The following is a 21,600-nucleotide window of genomic DNA, read 5'->3' on the forward strand; positions in this document are numbered from 1 at the left end:
TAAACTACAATGAACCTATTATAGACCTATTTTAAATTGGTTAGAAATCATAATTAATTTAAGAATATTGATGGTGACTGCAAAAATTATATAGAAATTGGCAAAGGTATAACAACAAATAAGGCAAAGTCTTAAGAGAAAAAGTAGCATAATCTACTTTTAAGGTAAGGAAGCAGTATTCAGTAGGAAAAACCCTTTCATAAGAACCAACTAGTATTTTGGGGGGACCAGCAGTTAATATAATGGCTATGTTGCTGGACACCCATGTGGTCAATTGCAGTTCGAGTCCCGGACCTGGTGGCTTAAACTCACGCCAGGCACGTGTGCATGTGTGCCCAAGATCCCAAGAGGAGAATGGAGGAGAAGGGATTGCAGCATGACCATTCCCCCTGGGGGTGATTTCTTGCTTTCTGTCTCTCTGTCTCTCTCTGTCTTTCTGATGAGCACACACACACCCTATAGCAATAATAATAATAATAATAATAATAATAATAAATTTAAAAAACCCTCTCCTAAAAAAGAAAAGAAAAAGAACCAACTAGTATTTTTCATGCAAGAGAGTATTGAATTCAGTGCTATATGCTTATCATATGTGGATAATAAAGACAGAGTAGACAATGAGTTACATAGTCTAAAATAGTCAAATGTTTTAGAAACAAGTAGCAATAGATTATAATTTACATCAACCTTGAAGCTAAAAATTAAAAATTGAGGGTCAGCAGGTAGTGTGGTGGTTGGAGCACTGGACTCATGGCCAACCATGGTTCAAGTCCCAGACCTAATGACTTGCTTTCTCACTTCCCCTTTATCTCTGTCTCTCTCTGGCCAAATTAAAATAAATAAACAAATAAATAAAATAATTCTTTAAACAAAAAAATTAAAAATAGACATAATAATTAATCACCTAGAATACTGAGAAAATATACTTGTTTGTGATGTTTTTGAGTCTAGGAGGTGCAGTATTTTCTTCAGAAGTTGAATATAACTCTCACCGGAATACCTCAGACCACCTTGGGAATGGCAAACTAAATAGACTACCTATTAGAAAAAGTAAATATTTTGGAGACCAGTATATGTCATAATGGTTATGCCATTGGATTCCCATATTGTCGACCATGGTTCTAGTCCTGGATCTGGTGGCTTAAAACTCATGCCAGGTGCATGTGCACATGTGCCCAAAATCCTAAGAGGAGAACAGAGGAGAAGGGATTGCAGCGTAACCATCTCCCCAGGGGATGATTTCTTGCTTTCTGTCTCTCTGTCTCTCTTTGCCACTCCAGCGAGTGCATGTGCCCTATAGCAAAAATCTCCTTCTAAAAAAAAAAAAGGAAGACAATTTTTTTTCTTCACAATCTTTGTCCCAACCTTTAAAAAATTGTCATTTTTTTCCCTATTTTTTATAAGGTACTCCATCCTCAGAAAGGGATATTCAAGGGTCATTCCGGAGTTAAGGTACATAGTTACTGCAAAAATGGGTAATTTATCACTTGTTTTGAGAGTCCCTAATCCCTTTTCCCAGCTAATGATAATCTCACACACATAATTTTACATGCCATAAAGGGGTTTTTTAATATTATGGTGTAATTTATAATTTTGAAAAGCTTATACAAAGCAATACTACATTTTTATGGGCATATTTACATAGAGTAAATGAAAAAAAATACTATTGATAATAGTGATGACTTCTGTGGAAGGAATAAAAGTTTGGATATTCATCACAAGGGACTTTAGTTTACAAAATCCTTTCACACACACTATTTCATCTATCCTTAAGACAACCTTATAAACACTTGTAAACCGTAGTTTGTATAGGAAGCTCCTCTACTTTCATCTCAACAAATAGTTGGGAGATCACTATATTTCAGCTATAACAGATATTTCAGTGATCTCATAAAGCTGACACTCTAGTGGGGAGTGTCAGGCAATAGGTAATAGATGTAAAAATATGTAGATTACATAGGCCATTAGGAAGTGATAATTGCTATAAAAAAGAAATAGAACAGAATAAGCAAGGATGGAAAATGGAGGGTGTTACTGGGTGGAATTTGAAATAAGATTCCCTGTGTAGGCTTTATTGAGAAGGTGATTTTTGAACAAAGTTTTGAAGAGGTGAGGGATAAACCATAGTAATACTTTGGTAAAAAGCATTCTGATGATGGAACAGAAAGTGCAAAAATCATTAGGTAGGAGTTTGGCTGGTAGTAATGCAATAGGCTGGTGTGGTTGAGACATAAAGTCAGATGATAGAGACCATTGGACAACCTTTGACTTTTTCTTGAAGGGATATAGGGAGCCATTATAAGATTTTGAGCAAAGCAATGATAGTGTCTTACCTAAGTTTAAAAAATACCACTCAGCTGTTAGGTTGAGATAGGGTGTGGAGGACAAAGGTAGCAGGGAGCCTAACAAGGCAGTAATCCAGGAGACAGGTGATGGTGACTCAAGCCTAGGAAGAGGTCGTGGAAATAGTCAGAAATAGACAAATGGAAAAATTTTGCACAGTTTTGAATGCAGAGCCAACAACATTTTTTGAGAGTTGGGTTAAGGTAGGAGAAATACATGAGAAGAAGTACCACACATTTACAGAAATGGATGTGTAATTGTAATTGTGACAAAGTGCTACGAAGGAAGCCTTGTGAAACTCAGAGGGACCTGAAGTTCCGAGGTACTAGAGGGTGAGCCTCATGTAGAAAGTGAACTTTCAAGAAGACTTGAAGGATAAGTAGGAAAAAGGGAGGAGAGAGTGTGTCAAGAGAGCTAGAGCAGAGAGGTGGCAGGATAAGGCCTAGTGTGCCTCACGGACAGAGCACAAGGAAGTGTGGCAAAGCTTGAAGTGCCAGGAGGAAGGTGTGTGCAATGAGGTTGAGAGGAAGGGAGGGGCCAGACCCAGCATGGATCATGTGAGGACTTTGAACTTATAAGCAATGGGAAGCTATTCAAAATGCTGAGAAGTAAAAGACTATAAAACAATGAATTAAAATCCTTTAGCTGGAAAGAACTTAATAATGAAGTGTTTCAAGGACAGTGTAATGGAAGTTTCTGCTTAAAATGTATATTAAAGACATAGGAGAAAGGATGAATGGCAAAGTTGCAAAGTAGGCTTAGGAGGTATAATGATTTAAATCAAAATAAGGTAGAATTGTGAGTAGTATTTAATATTACAGTCATTTTATGTGGAAAGGAAAAAAAAAGAAAAAGAAAGAAACACACAGGGCTGGAGAGGAATAATAGAAACCAGGGATGGTGTTCCTGATGGTGAAACCCCCATATTGAGAGTTATGAAAGCCTTTTTAAATTGGAAAGCAAAATGGAACCAGGCATGTAAAATAATGAGTGATGTGGAAAAAACCAGGTGGCTGGTCCTGTTTGTCCTGTGTTGTAATGTTAGAACAGGTCATGGTTAATGAGTGGTGACTAGTTGTTTTCTATCCACCCTGAGAATCCAATGAGAAGAAAAGGCTTCCACTGAGGATTTAGGAGAGGAAGAAGGAAGAACTTTTTTGATGTTATAATGTGTTACAATGGATTTTGCAGGTTTGCCTTTTCTGAAAGTCGTTAAAGGCTGGGTGGACCAAAGGTTGACAATGCCTAAAACAAACAACTGCAGTGAGTCTCAGTAAATTTTGCAGGTCAGACTTACTCGTTGTCATTGCCCCTGTGTTAATCTGCTAGGGTTGTCATAGCAAAGAACCCCAGACTATGTGGTTTAAACAGCAGAAATCTATTTTCTCACAATCCTGCAGGCTAGAAGTCTGAGTTCAAGGTGTCAGCAGGGTTGACTTCTTCTGAGGTCTCCCTCCCTTGGCCTGCATATGGCCATTCTCCCTGTATCTTCACATGGTTGTCTCTCTGTGCATTTCTGTTCCTTAATCTCCCCTTCTCATAGGGCTTTGGTCACATTGGATTAGTGCCCACCTTAATGATCTCATTTAAACTAAATTATTATACTTTTCAAAGACCCTCTTTCCAAATACAATGCATTTTGAAATACTGGGGGTTAAGTCTTTGACATGGGAATTTTGGGGTGAGGCAAGCATAATTCCTCTCCTAACAGCCCAAACAAGGAAACCATTCCAGTTGTCTAGGAGAGTAGTACAGGTGGGAGGTAGCAGAAGTGATAGCTGGAGATCTGCAGTATTTTGTAAGAAAGAGTTCCAAGAAGATTTGGTACTATGAGGTGGGACCACAAAAGCAGCAACATTTCGTTCATGGAGTTCCTTGGGCTCTATGTAGAAGGTGCACTTTTAAATATCTGAGGCAGATTGTTATCCTCTTGAAGAGATACATGAAAGGGGAAGGACATGTTTTTGTGAATATAATGGGCAGTTAATCCTGAATCAAAGGGGACATTTTAAAATATTTTAAGAAGGTTGAGATTTCTTCACAATTAAATACTAAATAATTATATAGAAATGTCTTAAGTAAAAATCACATTAGCGGGGCCAGCAAGTGGCATGGTGGTTAAAGGCACTGGATTCCCACATGGCCGACCATGGTTCAAGTCTAGAACCTGGTGGCTTGCTTTCTCCTTTTTCCCTTTCTCTCTCTCTCTCTCATCAAACTAAAAAATAATAACAAATGGTATTAAATAAATAAATAATTCTTTTAAAAAAATCACATTAGCTCATTGCTATGGTTTGAATGTTTGTGTCCCACTAACGTGCCTTTGCTGAGCTCTAACCCCCAAGATGAGTATTAGGAGATGAGTCCTTTGGGAAATAAGTAGGTCATGAGAGTGGAACTGCCATGAATGGAATTAGAGTGCCTATGAAATAAGCTCAAGGGAGCCCCTCTGTCATGCGGGGCACCATCTATGAACAAAGTGGACCCTCACCAGACACTGAGCTCACCAGCGCTTTGATCTTTGGCTTCTCAAACTCTAGAGCTGTGAGAAATAAACTTCTGTTTTTATAAGCCACCCAATTTGTGGTATTTTTTTCTAGAAGCCCAAACAGGCTAGAACACGTATTTATTCATTCAGTCAGTCACTTACCCTGGCAGTTGAGCTCCTCTGTGCCAGGAACAGTGCTTGATGCTGGGCCGGTCCCTGCCCATTTGTGGTTTACTTTACTGGGGGAAACAAAGCCATCTGAGATCAGGGGGTTAGAAGTGGTTTCTCTGGGGAGGCAACATTTGAGCTGAGATCTGAAAATGAGAAGTTGTAGTCTGAGGTGTTAGATCATCCCCAGCCACACGCTCCATGCTAGGTCAAGTGGTTTCAATTTATTTCTGACCTTTTCAAAAATCTCCTTAAGCGATGAAGCCTTGATGTCAGTTTATGACAACTTTTAGAAAACCTAACAATTCTGCCACTAAAGTTATAGCTTCGATTTACTCACAGGCATAATCTTTCATCAACATCTATTTGCAACTATTTTAATGCAATGAAAGCTTGGTACCTATACCACTATAATTCCTACTACAGGCTTAATAAGAAAGAGTCGTTTGCTATACAAAATTTTCACAAACAATTTGCATGTTCAACTGTAGGGGGAGTGAATATTCATAATAGATAAAAATGCCACTGCATAAAGTGAATCTAATGGTTACTAGGGATTTGGAAGCTTGAAAATATCATCAAAATAAAAATATTGGTATGTTACCAAGATTGCATATTATTCTGTTATTAAATCGTAAAAAAATCTCAACTTTTACTGCAATCAGGTTTTTGAATGCTCAATATTCTCTTGCCATTTAACTAGAACACATTTTTCTCGATACAAATGGATAGATTAATTTCCATAAAAATGTTATCTTTTTACAGTATATTTAATTCAGATCCAGTTTCTATTTCCACTAAAATAATTGCTTATAATACACAGACTTGATTTTATATGACTAATTAGAACTGTGTATGGAAAAAAATAGGTTTGCAGGTAATATTGAAATTAAATATGTTAATCTGTACCTCAGTGTGCACATTTTATATGAGCTTTAATTTGCCAAATAAATTATAGTTCTGTGTTTATAAGGTGCCCTTGGAAGAGTGTCCTATTTTTGAGCACTAATACCATGGGGAAACAAATATACAAAGCTTTTAGCTATAGGCTACACTTGCATAAATTAAGGCAGGAGCATTTGGTTGGTAAGTAGAGCTATGGTATCCTTAGCTTTTTAAACTCTCTGAATTGTTAACATGATTTTTTTAGTATGGTTACTAATATTAAGATAATAAATAATATTTAGTTTCAATATCGCACCCTTCAGCCAGGGCATAAATTCATTTTGAATGCTGTGTTGAATTAATGTATAATAAACATACTGCAGTTTGCTATCAGGAATTCTCGATGAAATGCAGGAAGTCAGTTCTTTGCTTATGCATAAGCACTGCCAGTCTTGCTCTGTTTAATTTTAGCTATTTATAAAATTGCTCTACTGACAGTCCTCTTCATTTTAATGTGATTGTTTTAAGGTTAACCAGAAATGGTATGGTGTGCTTTCTGAAGTAGGTTATAAGTGCTGATGTAGGAATATGGGTCCATAACAAAAATCCCTTCCACTGTTGTACATCTGCAGTCAGGATGCCCAGCTGCCTAATTGGGTAAATTGTGGTGTGTCCTGTGGGGCAGGGGCCTGCAAAGTCACTGTGTATACCAGGAGCCCTTGAGTGTTTCAGAAGGGAATGAGATCACAGAGGACTTGTAAAAGAAAACAACATTGTTGACAGAAGTAGAATCTGATAGCAGTTGCAGCAATTGCCACCTCTTCTGACACAATGGTATTTAAAATGTTCTCTGTACTTGTCTAATAGGTTAGCTTCTTTTTATGATATTTAATAGGATTCTGGGCTTAAAAGTGGCCCCAGGTTTTGAATCTTGAAACAGCACCCAAGTTTACAATTAAAAAGAGTAGCAAGGGAGCTTTCAAAAAGGAAGAAGCTAGTACTTACTTTGTATCGGTCAGCTCAGGCTGCTGTAACAAATACTAGAGGTCCTCCAAACAGTTCATGGAAAATGAGTACTAGGAAAAAACTAATGTTTTAAAGCCTTTTGCACCAAAGTGAACTCATACTGTAATTCTACTTTTCCGAAAACTTTTTGAAATATGCTGGTACCATAGGCTGAGTGGTTTAAACAACAGAAATTTATTTTTCACAGTTCTGGAAGCTGTTCGTCTGAGATCAGGATGCCAGTATAGTCAGGTTCTGGTAAAGACTCTGGTTTGCAGGTAGCCACTTTATCTCTGTGTTCTGATTTGGCAGAGAGAGGAAGTGAGGGCTCAGGTCTTTCTTCTTGTAAGGACACTAATTCCACTGACTCAGGGTTCTACCTTTATGACTTCATTTAACCTTAATTACTTCCGTAAAAGCCTTATCTCTAAATACAATCACATGAAGAGTTAGAGCTCCAACATACGAATTTTTTGGAGGAAAACAATTCAGTTCATAGTATACCTTAAGATATTAAATAGGGGTTCATAACATTTTTGGTGTCAAAGACCCCTTTGGCAATTTGGTAAAGCTTGTGAACTCTCTTTCAGAATTTTTTTTTCTTTCTTTTCTTCTTAAAAATTTTCCCAGAAGGAATGTAATCATAGGAGAGAGAGAAGGTGAGGGAATTGGAAAGTGAGAATGTACCCCCAATGGGGAGTAGTCACTGCAATCCCTTCTCCATTTTGCTCTCCTCTTGGGATTTTGGGCAGGCATGCATGCGTGCACATACATACATCCTGCATGTTTATCAAACTGCTCAGTCCAGGACTTGAACCATGTAATCAGCCATGTGGAATCCAGCTGCCTTAACTATCATGTCATGGGTTGGCCCTAGAAAGATGTTTTTAAATGTTTAAAGTAAATCACAGAGAATTATAAAGAAAATCAATTATATGGGAAAGCAGTTAAAACAGTAAAATATCATGTTACAGAAATATGTAAGTTTATTATTAGCACATTAAATGACACGCTCTAGTAGTTGGTCTAATAACTATCATGATTTTGATGTCACGATAAATAAATATGATATTTTAGAGTATTCTGAAAATCATAAAGTAATTGGAAAAAATTGTGATTCTTTTTTTTTTTCTTTTTGTCTTTTATTGGTGACAAAAGCACAGGTGTCACTCATTCTGTTGTGATGGTCCCTCACATTCATAATGGAAAGAAACACAAAGTTTTAGTTAGAGGTTACTAAAATAGAAGTATAATTTTTGTTGTTATTCAGATGAAAAAATTTTCTTAGTTCTATGTATGGAGTCTAAATCAGTAACCCCTATGTAGTCACCTTTTAAGATGTATTTACAGTTTTATTTTAAAAATTTAAAAAGGGATTTTTGCTAAAGGGTGTGTGCGCTCACCAGAGAGAGAGAGAATGATAGAAACTGAGAAATAAACCCTCAAGGGGGATGGCCATGCTGCGATCCCTTCTCCTCCATTCTCCTCTCTGGATTTTGGGCACATAGGTACACATGCCTGGCATGAGTTTTAAACTACCTGGTCTGAGACTCGAACCATGGTGACCATGTGGGACTCCAGCAACATAACCATTATGCCATCTGCTGGTCCCTATAATTTTATTTTATTAAAGATAAATTTGTTTTGAATATTTTGAAAGTTGTGGGTTTCAATTGGAGCTGAATGGATTATTAATTTGTGTAAGACAGAGGTAAAATTATTTTACTAAATAATTCTATTCTGGGGTCCAACAGGTGATGTGGTGGTAAAGAACACTGGACTCCCACATGGCCGACCACAGTTCGAGTCCTGGACTTGGTGGCTTGCTTTCTCACTTTCCCTTTCTCTCTCTCCCTCTCTTTTGGCCTTTCAGGTCAAATTAAAATAAATAAATAAACTTAAAAAATTATATTCTGAAGGGATTACTGTAGTATATGAATTTTTGTTTCTTTTTTAAAGTTTTTGCTCTAAGAATATATGCTCTTGCCGGGGAAAGAGAAAGAGAGAAAGAAGAGAGAGAGAGAAAGTGAGAAATCACCCCTCTCCAAGGTGAGATGGCCATCAGCAATCCCTTCTTCTCTATTCTCCTCAGGATTTGGGGTATAAACACGTGCCTGGAGTGTTTTTCAAGCCACTGGTCAGGGACTCGAACTGTGAAGTCAACCATGTGATATCCATCTCCCTTAATTGCCCCACTATAGGCTGGCCAGAGGATCTATTTTTTTTTTATCTGTTTATTTATTGAAATTTGCCAGGAAGTATGTATTCTACCTGAAGGGGCAGAGAATGAGAAAGCACTCCCCATGGGGGATGATCATGCCACAGTCCCTTCTCTTCCATCTCTCTTCCTTTCAGGATTTTGGGCATATATGTACACGTGCCTGCTTTTTAAGCTCTGTTCTGGGAACTCTCTAGCACATTTGGTCATGCAGGATCCAGCTGTTCTAACCACCATGCGACTGTCTAGTCTGAAAATCCATTTTTTGGCAGTTCATCTGCCAAATGCATACTTCCTTCCTTTTCATAACTGATTGATTTAGGAAAGCTATATATTTTGTGGGCATTACTAAAATTCCCATCAAGAAATAAGTAAATCTGAGTTCACTGCATATGGAATAGTACATCTGCGATTTTATCTCTCAGTAGTTTTTACACTTGGTGTTTTCAGAAAAGGAAAATATGTGACCAAAAAGCAAAACTATTTTTCTGAAGACAATAGGCTGTTTCTCAAATAAGCCTACCTAAGAGAAGGCGGTGTCTTCAGGAAGGATGTTTGGAATGTTGAGACGGAAGATGCCGTTGGGAGGTTAAGCTCTAATCAGAGTTTGGAGAGCATTTGAGAATATTTAGGTAGACTGTCTTAAGGGGCAGAAGGCTTAATGACCTGATCAGTTAAGAAATATTTTAATCCCAGAGGCATATCCAAGCTGTAGTTTCCTTCAGTACATGTAATAAGTTTGCATATATGACAAGAAAAGCAACCAGACTTATTTAGGCTATGCTTGAGGGTATAGGGTCAATTCAGTAAAATTGGCTTACAGCATTTATGACTTCTTATTCTGGGTTCCTATCCTCAGAATCCACGATTTGTATTTCTCCTTTGTATTTGTTTTTTAGGTGTTTCATCCACAGATAAAAGAACCCACAATTATAATAATGATCATTTGTAGGAGTGGCTATTTCTTTTCTTAATGTACATCAATACATGAACGTATTGAGTTGCTCCCTTTACAGTATCCTTCATGCTGTGTATGTACATAGTGTTATTATTCAGAATAGATTTTGGAGTCTTTCTTTTGGGGTTTGAAGTCTTACTCCATAACATGCTTGCTGTATGGTCTTAGCAAAGATTCTTAAACCTCCTTGTCCCTCATCTTCTTCATCGGTAATATGTGATAACAATAGTGCCTACCTTAAAAAGCTATTGTGAAGATAGAGTAAAATAATCTATCTAAAATGTTTTGAATAGTGCCTGATATATAGTAACTATTTAATAAATGGTAGCTATTATGGGGGTGGTGGTTGTTTATTCTCGCCTTAGTGTGTAACAACCATTCCCTTGAACTTGCCCTTCTTGCTTGCCCTGGGTTAATGTCCACAATGAATGCTTGCTAATCCTTCTGCCATCTGCAGCCCTTTGTAGGCCCTGAGGTTTTGGCTTCAAAGTGAAGTGTCTTTGCAAGTCTTATATTAATTTGATCTGATCCATTTTATAAAACTCTGCCTAATATTTTGGTTAAGAATCAGCTTTTCACCTGTAGTCTTAAAGGAAGCAGAGATGGGTCTTAGATCTTTGTTGAAATTCTGCAATATGCAATTTAAAGTTAGATTGACCTTCAAGCTGACAAAGTAAAATAAACAGTTTTAGAAATGAAAATGGCTAATCTGAAATAGATCACAGCTAAGAACTTCATTTTTTATTCATTCTCTTCATACAAGGTTGATATCATACAAGTGAACATCTAATATTGTACTTCATTGTGGGGCTCACCGAAGATGCAGTTAGAGGAAATTAAGGACACAATGAATTGGCAGAAACCAGAGAATATGTCTATAGACCCTTATTTCAGAGAGTTATTATATTTAAATGTAAGGTATGCCTAATTAAAAAGAAGTTGCTACATAAGATTTTTACTATTGGATTCTTTTTCTTTTGAATTATTCTGATTTCTTAGAAATTAACTTTCATTGAATTTCTTAGAAAAAATATTTTTTATGAAAAAGCCTCACATGCTTTAGGATAAACTGCCCAAAGGTACAGCTTCGTTGCTTCAAACACGTATCTCTTTAAGAGCACTCTGTAACAATTTCATTTTTTTGGGAAAGAAAAGCTATTAATTAAAAGCTTAAATATTTCCCAGAGAAAATACAGTGAAAGAAGAAACAAAATTTCGCAATAGTATGGGAAATGAATCACAGGATCTGGACATCTCCTCACAGCTGCCTGACAGCTAAGTTTGGTGTTTTGCAGACTTCAAGGAGAAGCTTTAAGACTGAGCTAAGGGCTGGTGCTCACTGAACAGTCTGGGCCGTCGACCACGTTCTGGTTCTGCAGCTCTAAGTTCAGGGAAGATCGTGGACGAAGCTGCATTAGCCGCAAAGGCTGAGGGTGATGAATAAGCACTGTACTCACGCCTGACTAGACTGTACTGAACTGTGTAGTCAAGTTATATATGGTATAACACAGAGATTGATAGCCTAGAAGAGGCGGTCCCCTGCATGTTTCCAAAGCAGCCTTGTGCCAATCCTTACACAGGCATGCACATAGACACACACAGACACATGAAGCTGGGCTTCTAGGAGGATCCCATGGCCCGCTGAGAGCCTCTCCCACTCACGTGCTGTCATCTTATTGATAGAACTGTATTTTTGGTCCAGAGGTTTACAACCCCAATTGTCCTGGGATATCTTGTTTATGACTTTGTACTAATTTTCTTCTGGGTATCTTTAAAAAGTAATTCTTTGTTTATTCAAGCAGTACTCATATCTAGTTTTTCTACCAAGTTCAAGATAGCAACATTTTAGCAGGGCCAACAGGTGGCGTAATGGTCAAGGTGCTGGACTCTCATGTGGCCAATTGCGGTTCTAATCCCAGACCTGGTAGCTTGAACATCACTACAGGTTCATGTGTGTGCATGCCCAAAATCCTGGAAAGAAAATGGAGGAGAAGGGATTGTGGCATGGCCATTCCCCCTGGGGGATCATTTCTCCCTTCCCCTCTCCCGGCCTCTCTCTGTGTCTGGTGAGTGCATGGGCCCTATGGCAAAAATCTTTATAAAAAAGATAGTAACACTTTAAAATAATAGTTTTATGATTTTGCAGGTAGTGAGTGTTTAATAAAATTCATTTAATTGGATTGTACTCAATTCAAAGTAAAATGTTATGTTCAAATGATGCACCATCTTAACTTAGCATTATTAAAAGTATACCTAAATAAATTTTACATAAATTCAAATATCACAGCAATCAAAAAGGTAGAGTGAGAATCCAGAAGTAACATCTAATGTAGAGATGTAATCAGTTACTGACTTATGTTCATATTTAAAAGGCCTGCCTTCTTATATGATCTAGGTATTCTTGAAGTCCTGGGTTTGATGTGTTGTTTTTCCTTTCACTTTTTGTGTTAACTTTCCAAAAGGAATACAACCAAAATATCATCGTTGATTTAAATCTCTCTGGAGACACCCTGTACCACTGATTGTCTCTTCCCCCCGAGTCTCCTCTGCAGAAATTCAGTGTCCAGATGTTTCAGAATCCAGATGGCCTATGAATCCTCTATCACCCAGAAAGGAGGAAAATGTGCATGAAAGTGGAACATTTAAAAGTAAAAAAACATAATTTAGCATTGGCTGTGTAATGACAACATACAGAACTCAAGGAAAAAAAAACTGCCTTTCCTAAAGCAGCAACTTAATAAAAGACATGTTATAGGCTCTATCAGCAAGCCAAAATTTCAGCCTTGCCTCTTCTTCCCATCACCATTAAGGGGCTTGCAGAGGTCCACAATCTTTAAAGGGCAGACAGCATGGAAGAACTACCATGTACAATTTAAAGTAGCAGCTAAAACTGGAATGGTCACAAGAAAGCCTGTTTCTTTGCAATTAAATTGACAAGCTGTCTATGATTACCCTAGGGAACTTGGCAGCTGAGTGATAAAAAGACTGCAGAGTGTTGAAAGGTCTAACACAACTTACTAGGTGGACAAAGACCACATCTGCTTAATATACTGATTGGGAGAGTCGTGGAATGTGCTTGGCTAAATTAGCTGAGGAGAGATACTAATGATACGTTTTCCTCTCTAGGACCCTGTGCTGGGAAGTCATTTTAGAAATCAACCATAAATATTTGGAAGAATGTATTAAAAAACAATTCAGTACAATACCTCACGCTATTTAGCATGAGCTTACCATTACCGATCAGCAGAAGCATTGAACAGAAGTTTAGAAATTTAAAAAAAGTTATCAAAATGTTTGTGAAATTTACATAAAAATTACTTGATACGAAAACTGAGTACCCAAGAGAAGACAGAATGATAATGAGAAACAAAAGAGTTGAAAGAAACTGAATGGTTTAATGCAAAAAAAAAAAATTTTTTTTTTTTTTTTGGTCAAGAAATCATGTGGAATTTTTCACCAATGGGATCCTTTGAGTTGGACAAGACTGAATGTAGACTACAAAGGCAAAAACAACCAGATTTTAAGTGGAAGCAGTTTGTGAAGACTATTTATTTCAACAATGTCTGCTTAATTTTAGTACATTCATTAAAAGGGCAGATGCACACAAAAATGTGGTTTCTCCTAATACATCTCATAGATACTAATAACATTCTACTAAATAAATGGTGACTATGTCTATTTGCCTATACGTTCTTTCTGAAGGGTGAGGGCTGTTTATTTCAGCAATTCTGGAAAATAATTCGTAATTACTTCCAAAGTAGGGTTACTCGAAGCAGGATTTCTGAAGTAGAAGTGTATTATATACTACCTTGGCATGCATTTTTAAAACCAGAGATTTTCCAGCTAGCTGGCCAACATCAACTGGTCTTTGGTACCATGCGGTCCTTCAGTAAAATTATTTAAAAATCAAAGTCATTCACAAGTTCCATCACTTCAACATTAGATAAAGATTCCTCAGTATTACAAAGTAGTATTCTTCAGTATAGCAAAGCTGCATTTTTTATCAGTATAACACATTACGTTTTACAAAATGATTTTTACATCCAAAGTGACCTTTTCTTTTTTGTCTCATAATGATCCTGTGGAGTAGATTCTGTTGCCCCATTTTAAAGATGAAAGAAAAGAAGCCCCAGAAGGGTTAAGTGAGTGACTTGCCCATGGTCACATAGGGATGGGTAGAGCTAAGTATCTTTGCACTATAATCAAAGGCTGACAGCGGGGCCTAATAGAGGGGTTAGCCTGAGATTTTGTTTGTTTGTTTGTTTTTAACAAAAGTCCTTCATTTGCAAAACCCAAGTTAACATATTTGTGTAAATTGAACATTCAAACTGCTCTTTTGATATAACTGGATGAGATGATACATGTCTGCTCATGCCTTCAGCCAGATTCTTAAGAATCCAAATGTAATTATTGAGGAAAAAAATCCTTGCACTTTTTCTTGCCATCATGTTGAAGGTTATGCACTTATGTACTCATTATTTGCTTGCTCTAAGAAAATGTGCATCTGGGGGAACCAGCAGTTAGCGTAATGGCTATGTCACTGGACTCCCACGTAGTCAACCGTGGTTTGCGTCCCGGACCCGGTGGCTTAAAACTCACGCCGGGCGCGTGTGCATGCGTGCCCAAGATCCTGAGAGGAGAATGGAGGAGAAGGGATTGTGGCGTGCCCATCCCCTCTGGGGGGGGATTTCTCGCTTTCTGTCTCTCTGTCTCTCTCTGTCTGGCGAGCACACGCGCCCTATAGCGAAAACCTCTAAAAAAAAAGAAAAAAGAAAATGTGCATCTGGGGGAGCCAGCAGTTAGCGTAATGGCTATGTCACTGGACTCCCACGTAGTCAACCGTGGTTTGCGTCCCGGACCCGGTGGCTTAAAACTCACGCCGGGCGCGTGTGCATGCGTGCCCAAGATCCTGAGAGGAGAATGGAGGAGAAGGGATTGTGGCGTGCCCATCCCCTCTGGGGGGGGATTTCTCGCTTTCTGTCTCTCTGTCTCTCTCTGTCTGGCGAGCACACGCGCCCTATAGCGAAAACCTCTAAAAAAAAAGAAAAAAGAAAAAAGAAAATGTGCATCTGGTAAGAAGCTGCCATAACATTGCTTTTTCCAAATGCTCCTACTATACAGCCTTGTACAAAAGTAAGATTGAATAAATGCTTTTTTGATGCTAATTATGAATTCTGACATATAACAACCAAATCGTGCTCCGACACAATAGTGTGAGATTCATCCAACTCTTGATTATCCATGGAAATAGTAAGGGAAATTGAAATACACAGACAAACACAAACCTCATTTTACAAATAGCTTCAATCTCCTCCCTCAGCAAACCTTTACCTATAGCTAATAACACAATTAGGTTGACAAGTTTGAGGTTGATTTCCCAAACCTCCCCACCAAACTCTGGTTGAGGTACTGCTGAGCAGAAAATGATTTCAAAAAATAGGTGACAGTATTAATACAATGAAGAGTAGACTAAAGTATAACATTGCTTGTTTTTAATTTGGCGACTATATTATTGTATGTGCATGTGGTGTTTAATATGTGCTTTTTAATGACACAGATACATGGTGATAAAAATATATTGTCCACCCCAGTCTTCATCTCTTGCAGACCTATGTCACAATCCTGGGTGTTGCTTAGCTACCTTCATACCTCTCTAGTGTTTAGAGCATTACTTAATGTTATTCATTCATTTATTATAAGTCAGCCAATAAACTTCTACTGGTAAGTCAGCCAATAAACTTCTACTGGTAAGGATGAACACAGAGTCCATTAAAAATATAGCAGATCCAGCATGAAATTGAAATAGATATATACTATATAAATATATATAATATACATATATATATATATTGTATATGTATTTAGTTACAGTAGCCTTGGCTGTCTTCACAAGCCTTCAGAAATGCTCAGATCACTTGATCCATTTACAAAGATGTTACCTCTTTATTCAAGGGAAGGGTACTGAGATACGGAAATAAGAAAATAACTTGGCACCTTTATTTTGCAGCAGCACCACACAGGATTTAAGTGCAGAGTAGTTGTACAAATCAGTTTGAATGGGGATACTTTTAAGAACTGAAACTCTACTAGTACTGGTGCTTTACCAATATCCATTTCCTATTTCTCTTACCAAGTGAACCTGCATGTGTTTGGGACAGCTATGTTCCCAGTAAACTTTCTCATCCGCCCAGATTCTTTTAATCAGATCATACATGCTTTTTGCCTTTCTTTCTTCCTCTTTTTGCTTAGAATGCAGAAAAATGCATGGATCATAGGAAAAAACACACACACTAAGGATGATAGACAGGAAAGACAGAGGAAATTGGGTTCTTATGGAATGGCAGAGCCAGGGAACTAGCCTTGGCCTACTGCTTCCCAAGAGGAAAACTCATCCCTATTTAGTTAAGCTCTTGTAATAGGGTTCCTGTTACATACAGGGAAAATCAATCAAGTGCTACACAGATTTCTTAGAGTACTTTCTCTGCAGATACAGGATCCTGACTCCCTGCTTTGGCAGTCACTTTTATGCTACTGGCACATTCCTGAAGTTAGGACACACTCCGGCCATAGTTTCTTGCAGCTACTGGTTATGTATGTTTGTCAGTCTTCTCAGGCCACACTGCTGTTAAGATGCCATTCACAGGGAACCAGCAGTTAGCGTAATGGCTATGTCTCTGGACTCCCACGTGGTTGACCGTGGTTCATGTCCCGGACCCAGTGGCTTAAACTCATGCCGGGCGCGTGTGCGTGCGTGCCCAAGATCCTGAGAGGAGAATGGAGGAGAAGGGATTGCGGCGTGGCCATCCCCCCTGGGGGGTGATTTCTCGCTTTCTGTCTCTATGTCTCTCTCTGTCTGTCTGGCGAGCACACGCACCCTATAGTAAAAAACCTCTCCAAAAAAAAAAAAGATGCCGTTCACAGAGCCCAAGAACTTCCATCAGTTCTTAGTTGCCTGATAATTTTCATATTGGTTTCTTTCTTTCTTTTTTTTTTTTGGAGAGGTTTTTGCTATAGGGCGTGTGCGCTCACCAGAAAGACAGAGACAGAGAAACAGAAAATGAGAACATATTGGTTTCTTTTACTACTTTGCTAGTGGCATTAAGAACCATCGGAAAACTTATAATTTATTATTAGAGTGAAATATGTATATATTATATAAATATTTATTTAAACATATACATATATATGCATATATTTAAATATATAACATATACATTTATTTAAATATATGTTATTATATACATATATTTATATATAACATATACATTTATTTAAATATGTATACAATGTGTATATATTTTACATCTATATTATATACATATATATTTAAGTATATATGTAAATATTTCCAGTATATACATTCAAATCAACTTTATGTAGAACAGTGCTGAGCAGAGTAGGCCTATGCCTGTTTTTTTTTTAAAACTGGAGCTCTGTGCTTTCTATGGGACAACCTTAAAGTTCCACTGTGACTGCCAGTAGCCTGCCAGAACTATGGATAACCAAGCTTTCTAATGCCTGTTAGAAGTGGGGCATTATAAGATGCAGCTGGAAAACAAAATATGATGATGATCACAAGGAGGTCATGAATTTAGCTACTGTTCAATGCCCCCCTTTATCTTCTTATGAAACGTCTTAGAGTTTTGAGGCTCAGAACTTACAGCACTCACTGTCGCACATAAACATGCTCTGTGTACGTGTAGGTACCCAGGTGGCCGTGCGTTCACAGAGGGTGGAGACCACCTGTTTCCTTAGGGTCTGCCACGTGGAGGGGGCACAGGGCATACTGATTGAATCAAATGGGTTGAGATCAGAAGAGAATGGGTATAAGAAATTTAGAATTGCAGCCTTTTCTTTTCATTTTCTTGTGGCTTTCCAGCGAGAGAGAAAGGTAGCATAAATAGAAATAGGGCAGATACAGAGGTTTTGGCACTTGTTTTTAGGAGGTTGTAAATAAATCCCAGAAAACCCTGAACAAACCAGGAAAGATAAACAAGTTGTGCTTAGCTTGGGAGAAGCCTAGACAGCAAAACTCTCATGAAAAAGAATTAATAACCAGTAGGAGAAAATCTCTAATTGTTTAGCATGTCTATATATCCATAAATTAGGCTTTAAATACCTTATGGGCATACTATGTAACCATTGCCTTCTTTAGTTTATATGCTAATTTCTTAATAATTTCTGAGTATTTTAATAAAAATTTCTGTTTCTGTAAGAAAAGTTTAATTGAATGGGGAAACGTATAATAGTCATAGATAATTATGACTAGAGGAAACTTGCTGTTTGGACCACCGGCTCACAACAAAGACATCATTATTCATTAGAGATAAATTATTTGTGAGGAAATAACTCTCGATTGTGTGCAATTTTAGTCTATAAACAGACAGTAAACATCATAGGGTATAACTGTCTTCATTTGCCAGATAAACAATTCTGCCTGCTGCTCTTTGTAAGGAGAGCTGCCATTGAACTGTCCTTTTAATAACCTTCAGGGTTTTTTTCTAATAATTATTGTATTTAACTTTATTTATTATTATTATTATTAATTTTTAATTTGACCAGAGATAGAGAGAGACAGAGAGGGAAAGTGAGGAAACAAGCCTCCAGGTCCGGGAGGCAAACCACAGTCTAGCGCCCCCTAACCACCACGCCACCTGCCGGCCCAGATCTTTGGGGCTTTTCAGTATTAGACACAGGTTTATGGCGTATGTGATCTGTTAACCAGTGTATAAAAGGCTTCCATTTTCTCCCCATCTGGAACTCAGCTAGATTCCTGGCTTCATGGGGGGCAGCTTTTGCAGGTGATGAAGAACCACACAGCATCCCAAAGCAGAGTTTCAGAAAGCCCACTGCAGAGTTCACCTGCTTGAGGATTGGACCTCCCTTGGGCAAATTGGTCAGTCTTACTAAAAAACAATACAGAACAAAGTAACAGGGAAAAAAATATCCAAGTTCCCATCACTTCAATGGTGGCAAGATGACCATTTAATTAGCTTTCAAGACTGACCAAATGCAATAATCTTTATTTTCAATACATTTAGGTAGCCTAGCGCTTTCCAAACTGTGGATGTTTTCAAGCAACAATGAAGAACATTCTTTCTTACATGAAAGCAAGGGCTTAGGAACACTGTGGAACACATCTTACTTGTACAGTAGGGGGGTCCGAAATGGAAACAGAAAAAACAACTCCAAGGGTGTCTGTTTAGAGCCTTGCTAACTTAGGAATTCAGCCGTAACCAGGAAGGTGACATGTTCTCTGGGCATGCACTGGGCTGGGCCCAGGACGCCTGAATTGTTTCCACCTGGCACTGAGCGGCTGGGGGACAGAGGGCAGTGTGCTTCTCCATGGAGGTCTGGCCGGTTAAAGGATGCTCTCCCCATCTGAGTAGATGAAGCACCCTTGACACAGATCAGACCGTGGCATTCTCATCACGCTCTCGGGAAACTCTTACAACTGCCTACAATTCACCATGGCGCAGCCAATCCTGTGCCTCTCAGCCCTTCCACTAGTTCATTCTCATGAGGCAGTTTGTCACCCTTTCTTCCTCCGAAGCGTCACAGAGAAAGAATCTTTTGGACACCCCATTCTCTTATGTTCTCATATGTTTACTTTCCTTCTGTCTGTCTACAAACATTCCCATGGGCTTTTCCTTTCTTCTCTTGATGTCATTTTGACACCATGTTTTATATGTCCTAGAAACCTCTTACTTTCTCTCCACAGTCCTGATTTTGCCAGATTACTTTCCTACACAGCCTCTGCCCTTCTTCTGGTTTCTCTATTACCATCTGGCTCCTGATTTCTTGAAACTCATTTTATCACCTGGATTTATCATTTCCTAACCCTCCCACATCTGATTAATTTTCCTAAATTGTTGCTATTGGGTCTCTTTCCAGTTTCCTTCCTTTGATCTGCACAAGAAGCTGGAGGTGGGGAGAGACCCTTGCGCTGGTAGTGGCAAGACCGGAGCGGGTGCAGTGCCTGTGTGAGTGCGGGCCTTACTTCATTTCTCTCATTCTGTCTTTTTTCCCGCAACAAGAGAGGAGATTCTCTCTGGCTCAAAAATTGTCCTGATTTTAAGATTTCTTTGTACTTACAGAGAGGAGTCACAGAAACTTACATTGTGATTCTTGCACCAGAAAAACTAACAGCAATGTACAAGATATTCGCTTAGCAAAAACGGGAACTGCAGGTTTGTTTGATAACATGACAAAGAGAAGGAATTTTGGACTCAGGGGAGTCTATTGGCTTTTCTGACTCAGGAGCAAGCTCCTGGTTTATTAGATTGGATTAAAGCTGGTCAAGTTAAATAGATCCAATTGTACTTAGCAAATGAAGTAAACATGAGGTTCTCTCTGCCTTTCCCATCACGGAGGTGCAGGACCAAAGTTTCCATTCTGTAATAATGTTAAATAACCATGACCTTTATTTTAAACAAAAACCATTGTGGAAAGTGATCCAGGATACGAAAAAAAGAATGCATTATTTTACATAGCCGACACGGTGCATTTGAGGCATAAAACATTGCACACACTATAAACAAATGAAAAGTCTGAGTCAGTCCTGTTAGGCCAGGCCATGATGGATTGCAAACCCAGGGTTGTAAAATAAGTAACAGTCTGGAACCATGGTTTATCAACAGTTTTATTTTCCTGAGACAACTTTATCCTAGAGAGCTGGGAAAGTGTGGCGCCTCGATTGGAAGAGGATCGTGTATCCTGTGATTTTCGAAGCATTTTCAGTTTCATCGTCTAAGGTTTGCACTCAACCAAGTTGCTTTCTCAAACTCCCGCACAAAAATGTATTTGGACATAACAGCTTTCAGAGATTTTATTAGCCCCTCGGGTGAACCCTGAGAAAAATACACTCGAAAATGGACGCTGCACACTGGAATGCGTTATTTTGATTCTAAAAAGAAAAAGAAAAAAAAAAAAAGCCTACAACATCTGAAATGCCCAGCTTACCTTTTCGGATTGCTTTCTCTTAGAGGGAAGGGAATTGGTGGGGTGGGAAACATTTTTATTTTGCCTCTTGTTCTTTTCTGAATAGTCATTTTAAAGTGCATAATAAACTCATCCCTTTCAAGACCCATTCTTTTTTGTGCCCGGTGGGAAGAAAGGGGAGGAGGAGGGCCTGCGTTTTTACAGCGCCATTCCCTATTTTTCCTCCTGGGCTTCGCTGGCACCTCTCACCTTCCTTCCTAAAAAGAAACTCCCAACTGCCCAGAATCCCAAACCTATCTGAGCGCGGGGATACGCAGCCGACTGGCATTTGAGCCACCCAGCACCTTCCCCAGCCGGCTAGCGAATTGTTTCGCAGTTAATTCAGCGTCAAGGAGGTGGGCGCTGGCTGATGGCGCATCCTGGGCCTCGCGCCGCAAAGGCGCGGGCAGGTGGCACCCCGGGTCGGAGAGCCAGGGAGCCAGGGGGCCTGGGCGGCCGTCGCGCGGCTCGCGGCCGGAACCACAGGCGGCGGCGAAGTGGTTAAGGAGCGTTCCCAGGGCTGCGGGGCGCGGGCGGGCCGGGCGGAGGCGCGCT

General features: G+C 38.9%; 1 long non-coding RNA gene across 2 annotated transcripts in view; it reads left to right on the top strand.

Annotated features, from left to right (window-relative positions):
• The first annotated feature begins 20,168 nt into the window (after positions 1-20,168).
• The window catches only part of LOC102487152 (uncharacterized), a 99,196-nt gene continuing 97,764 nt past the window's right edge, over positions 20,169-21,600 (top strand). For both annotated transcript variants that reach the window (XR_001369808.1, XR_001369809.1), the window contains exons 1-2: positions 20,169-20,255; positions 20,706-20,819. This is a non-coding gene — a long non-coding RNA (uncharacterized LOC102487152). The remainder of the gene's footprint in view (positions 20,256-20,705; positions 20,820-21,600) is intronic.

The sequence above is a fragment of the Tupaia chinensis genome, unplaced genomic scaffold (assembly GCF_000334495.1).
Source record: "Tupaia chinensis unplaced genomic scaffold, TupChi_1.0 Scaffold147417_1, whole genome shotgun sequence".
Classification (NCBI taxonomy): Eukaryota; Metazoa; Chordata; class Mammalia; order Scandentia; family Tupaiidae; genus Tupaia; species Tupaia belangeri.